The sequence below is a fragment of the Cuculus canorus genome, chromosome 6 (genome assembly GCF_017976375.1).
Source record: "Cuculus canorus isolate bCucCan1 chromosome 6, bCucCan1.pri, whole genome shotgun sequence".
In the NCBI taxonomy this organism is placed as follows: Eukaryota; Metazoa; Chordata; class Aves; order Cuculiformes; family Cuculidae; genus Cuculus; species Cuculus canorus.
The window spans coordinates 34,997,165-35,002,608 of record NC_071406.1 but is presented as its reverse complement, the minus strand read 5'-3'; positions in this window follow the sequence as shown (position 1 = coordinate 35,002,608).

The window sequence follows — 5,444 nt, the reverse complement described above, 5'->3', positions numbered from 1 at the left end:
TGGCGGCTCGGCGGGGACGCGCGCTGGAGGTGGGGCTTCCCGCGAGCGGGTGCGGCGCTCCTGCTTGCAGAGAACCGGAGTGTGGGATACTTGTTCGTTTCTGGACAGTTGTGCTGTGACAAGCGCGTTCCGGGGCGCGATTCTGAGTGTCTACTGTAGGCAAGTGTTGGCGTTTTCCTGATTCATAGAATCATAGGATCACAGAATGGTTTGAGTTGGAGGGGACCTCAAAGCCCATCCAGTTCCAACCCCTGCCACGAGCAGGGACAGCTCTCACCAGACCAGGCTGCTCATGGCCCCATCCAGCTTGGTCACCTCCAAGGATGGGGCATCCACAGCTTCCCTGGATAACCTGTGCCAGTGCCTCACCAGCCTGTTTGTGAAGAAATTCCCCCTCACGTGTAGTCTTGTTTTGCGGAATCAAACCCTATAACCCAAAATGAGTTATAAAGCAGGTATGTTTATTTCCAGCACTGGGGTGCAAGGGGGTTCTTCTCCTAGCTTGCACACCGTATAGCTTAACAAGCGGCTACTTATAGTGTAAAGACATGCATAGGTATAAGTGCCTACTACATATTCATAACCATTCCCTGCTTCGTATTCTAATTAGTTCTGGAAAGTTCGCTCCAGTCTTGCACCTGCGTAGTGCCTCCTGGTGGTTGTGGGCTGGGATCTTAGGGATGACGTAGGAAGTCTTCCTTGGGATGAATATTTTTCTTTTTGAACTTTGCACAGACTCAGTCTCCTCTGGCTGTTTTCAAACTTCTGAACCAAATGCCACCAGCTTTCTGCATTCCAATGCCCACTTATCAGTAAACTTCTGCACTTCTGCTAGCTGGCTCCTTCATTATCAACTTCCAAGGTCTTCAAGGCGAACAACGCCAAGCTCTAACAAACACTCCCAGCCCCCCTTGTCTGCTTTTGCTCATCAGTCTAAATCTGCCCCTCTCCGATTTATATCCATTCCCTCTCGTCCTATCACTGTATGCCTTTGCAATTGCTGATTTAGTCCTAGTTTGGAGGTTAAGCGAGGACCCTATGTGGAAAGTAGCACGCACATTGGAGGATTGAAACATTGGAGCATCCAGAAACCTGGCTCCTAATCTCAAATGCTGTAATAATTAAAGAGTATGTGCTTTCTGGAGCCAAGAGCAGAATTTACAAGTTCTGCCTGATTACAGTTGTTGGGCTTAACAGCTGTCGTTCCAGTGAGTATTCTAGAAAGTGAAGACAGATGCACTCTGATGCTTTTTCTCTGTGGGACAACATGATGAGTTCTGAGCCACAGATATTGAGTAAAGTCAGAGTTCTGTCATGGGAGATAAAGCCAGGCCTCTGGGAAAAGATAGTCCCTTTAATTTAATCCACATTAATTATGTGGATGGTAAAAAGTCTTATTACCTTTTTAGTCCAAGTCTACACTAAGTCTCATCAAGCCTTAACCAGGCTTAACCTGGAAACTTGGCCTGTTTAACTCTCTCCTTGACGAAGGAGAAAGGCAAATACCTTCTACGTCTTCAGGTATGTTTTTAATGTACTGTTGCAATGCACATTTAATTTTATCATTATATGAAGTCAGTGATAAGAGTATTGAAGGAGCTGGCGGATGTCCTTTCCAAACCTCTATCCATCATCTTCCAGCGGTCCTGGCTGACTGGGGAAGTTCCACTAGACTGGAGGCTGGTTAATGTTGTGCCCATCTACAAGAAGGGTTGCAGAAAGGATCCAGGGAACTACAGGCCTGTCAGTCTCACCTCAGTGCCGGGGAAAGTCATGGAACAGGTAATCTTGAGTGCTGTCATGAAGCACATGCAAGAGAACCGGGTGATCAGGCCCAGTCAACATGGGTTTATAAAGGGCAGATCTTGCCAAACTAACCTGATCACCTTCTATGACAAAATCACTCGACTACTGGATGGGGGAAAGGCTGTGGATGTAGTCTTCTTGGACTTCAGTAAAGCCTTTGACACAGTTTCTCACAGCATTCTGCTTCAGAATGTGTCAGCCTCTGGCCTGGACAGGCGCACACTCTCCTGGGTTGAAAACTGGTTGGATGGCAGGGCCCAGAGAGTGGTGGTCAATGGAGTTAACTCCAGCTAGAGGCCAGTCACAAGTGGAGTTCCTCAGGGCTCAGTACTGAGTCCAGCTCTGTTCAATGTCTTTATCAATGACCTGGATGAAGGCATTGAGTGCACCCTCAGCAAGTTTGCAGATGACACTAAGCTGGGAGGAAGTGTCGATCTGCTGGAGGGTAGGGAGGCTCTGCAAAGGGATCTGGACAAGCTGGACCGCTGGGCCGAGACCAATGGCATGAGGTTTAACAAGGCCAAGTGCTGGGTCCTGCACTTGGGGCACAACAACCCTATGCAGCGCTACAGACTGGGGGAAGAGTGGCTGGAGAGCTGCACGGAAGAGAAGGACCTGGGGGTGCTGGTTGACAGCCGACTGAACATGAGCCAGCAGTGTGCCCAGGTGGCCAAGAAGGCCAATGGCATCTTGGCTTGTATTAGAAATGGGGTCACCAGCAGGTCCAGGGAGGTTATTCTCCCTCTGTATTGGCACTGGTGAGACCGCCTCTCGAATACTGTGTTCAGTTCTGGACCCCTCACCACAATGATGTTGAGGCTCTGGAGCGTGTCCAGAGAAGAGCAACAAAGCTGGTGAAGGGGCTGGAGAACAAGTCTTACGAGGAGCGGCTGAGAGAGCTGGGGTTGTTTAGACATGGTTTAGGGAGTGTTAGGAATGGTTGGACTCGATGATCCAGTGGGTCCTTTCCAACCTGGTGATTCTGTGATTCTGTAATTATGTAGAACGCAAGACTACCCCAAACTAGGAGGGTAAGTGTGAGGACTACTGCAGCGACTCAATCCAAGTCATTGCAATTGTCCATATTTGGAGTGATATTACTGATATCTTTGCATAGCATTACTTCAAATAAACAGACAGTGTACCTTCAGATGGAAAAAGCTGTATATCATAACTACCAAATGTTCATTTGCTAATGAAATCACATTAATTGTATATGTGTTATTGGGTTCTGATGGGAAGGAACATAGGAATTAACTCGTGCTACAGGAAGCAGGGACACCCACTGCTACCAGCAGTGACTGTGCTGTTCTGCACTAGTAGAGTATGATTTACCTCCTAGCCAATGCTGTATGTTCCTTTTGTATTCCCTCCCTTTTTTTAAATTTAAACTTGGCTGACACATATTTTATCCATTTGAGTGTCTTTCTACTATGAAGTTATGAATAAAGAAATCTGATAATAAAAACCTTGTCTCATACTTAATGAATTTAAGGTTATGCATACAACTTATGGGCAGGTCTCACATCATGAAACAACTGTTATTTTAAAAAAGTCCAAGAGATTTTTGTATTGTATTCAATTAAAATGGTTGTCATAAATTTATTAGCAGTCCTGTGTGTGGTTAAAAAAAAAAAAGTTTTTTCTTGTTCTTTTAAATGCACTCAGCCTTTTAGTTCAGTGCCATAGCCTGTATTTTTAAGTGGAGAAAAATGTAGCTTGATACACAGGTGCATAAAGAACCAAAACCTTACCTGTAGCAATTTTGGGGGCTTGAGGTAGCACAAGACACTGAAAATATCTGGTTTGTGGTATTCAAGTGAGTGAGGAGCAAAACTAATCTACCCTGATGTCTGTTCTCATTTGGCTGAAGTGAGGGCTCTCTATGTTTTTTTGAGATATTTGTTTAAATGTACTTTTCCATTATATAAAATTCATAGATTCATAGAATCACTAGGTTGGAAAAGACGTCCAGGATCATCTAGCCCAACCACTCCTATCTGCCACTAAACCATGTCCCTGAGCACTTCGTCTACCCGCGTTTTAAACACCTCCAGGGATGGTGACTCCACCCCCTCCCTGGGCAGCCTCTGCCAGCACCTGATGACCCTTGCTGTGAAAAATTTTTTCCTGATGTTCAGCCTGAACCTCCCCTGGTGCAGTTTGAGGCCATTCCCCCTTGCCTTGTCCCCTGTCACTTGGGAGAAGAGACCAGCACCTTCCTCTCTACAACCTCCTTTCAGGTAGCTGTAGGGAGCAATAAGGTCTCCCCTCAGCCTCCTCTTCTCAATCAAGGCAACCCCAGTTCCCTCAGCCACTCCTCATAAGACTTGTTCTCCAGCCCCCTCACCAGCTCTGTTGCTCTTCTCTGGACATGCTCCAGAGCCTCAACATCCACTGAACACAGTATTTGAGGTACGGTCTCACCAGCACCCAGTACAGGGGCAGAATCACCTCCCTGGACCTGCTGGCCATGCCGTTTCTGATACAAGCCAAGATGCCGTTATATTTACTGAAAGAAAATTTAACGTGATGGAGATTACAACTGAGTATGCAACAGGGACGCATGCAGCTATGGGAAGCTCCTACAGTAGAGCACATTGGTAGGTTTGTTTTCCAAGTTAGTAAAGCTTGGAGATCCCACCCTGGAGAGAAAGGTTGGATCATAATGGGATCATGTCCCTTTACAATTATGATTCATAGCTGCCATGAGCACTAGAGGGTGCTGGAAGAACAACTGCAACATGAAGAGCTCAGTATGTAAAGCCCAGCATTCCAGAAAAGGAAAATGTGCTTGAAGTGCAATGTACCTTGGAGATACCTATTCCTAATGAGTCTTGCCATCTGCAGCATGCCCATGTTCTGCTGCTGCATCTGCTGCAGCCAGAGAGAAGGCACTGGCCCATAGTGACTCTGCTTGCTTCCCGAGCAGGGTTCAATAGGTGACAGCATCTTGCGTAGGACTATCAATGCCTCATTAAAAGGAAAACACATGAGGAAAATTGAAAATACTCAACAACTGTTAATATATGCAGCAGTGATCATGGCTGGCAGAACATGGTACCTGGAGGAGTTAGTGACCCGTGGTACGGCTCACCGGAGGATGCCCAGCCTTCCGCTGCATAGTGCTGTGCTGCCAGAGCAGCCTAGGATTGTTCCACAAATCCCTCAGCTGCAGGATGAACCTGTCCAGCTCAGTGTAACAGAGGAGCTGTGGCAGCTCCCACTTGTTGCCCTGCCTCTGGGGATGCAGCAAGAAGTTCTCGTGCGAACATCCCTTCTCTCTGGCTGTGGAAATGACCAACAGGATGGTTTTCTTGTAAGAAAATTTTATGATAGGATGTTTATGACTGGGAGAATCTCTTCTGTGCAGGGTGTTTGCCCAGCAGGCTGCACATGGTCCAGAAAGGCCTGTTTAGTGCCACACCACCAGGCATTTAAATTATACCTTACACAATCTGAGAACTTTTATTACTGAAAATGGACCAGCACCTCCTGGTGCAAAACATCATAAAAATATTTAGCTAGTATTTTTTTATTTACAACATGTAAATCATTTAAACTAATAATTTTTTCAAAAAAGCTTTGTTTTGAGACAACTCTAAATTGAGGGGCAAGGTTAGCATATGATGAGAAGG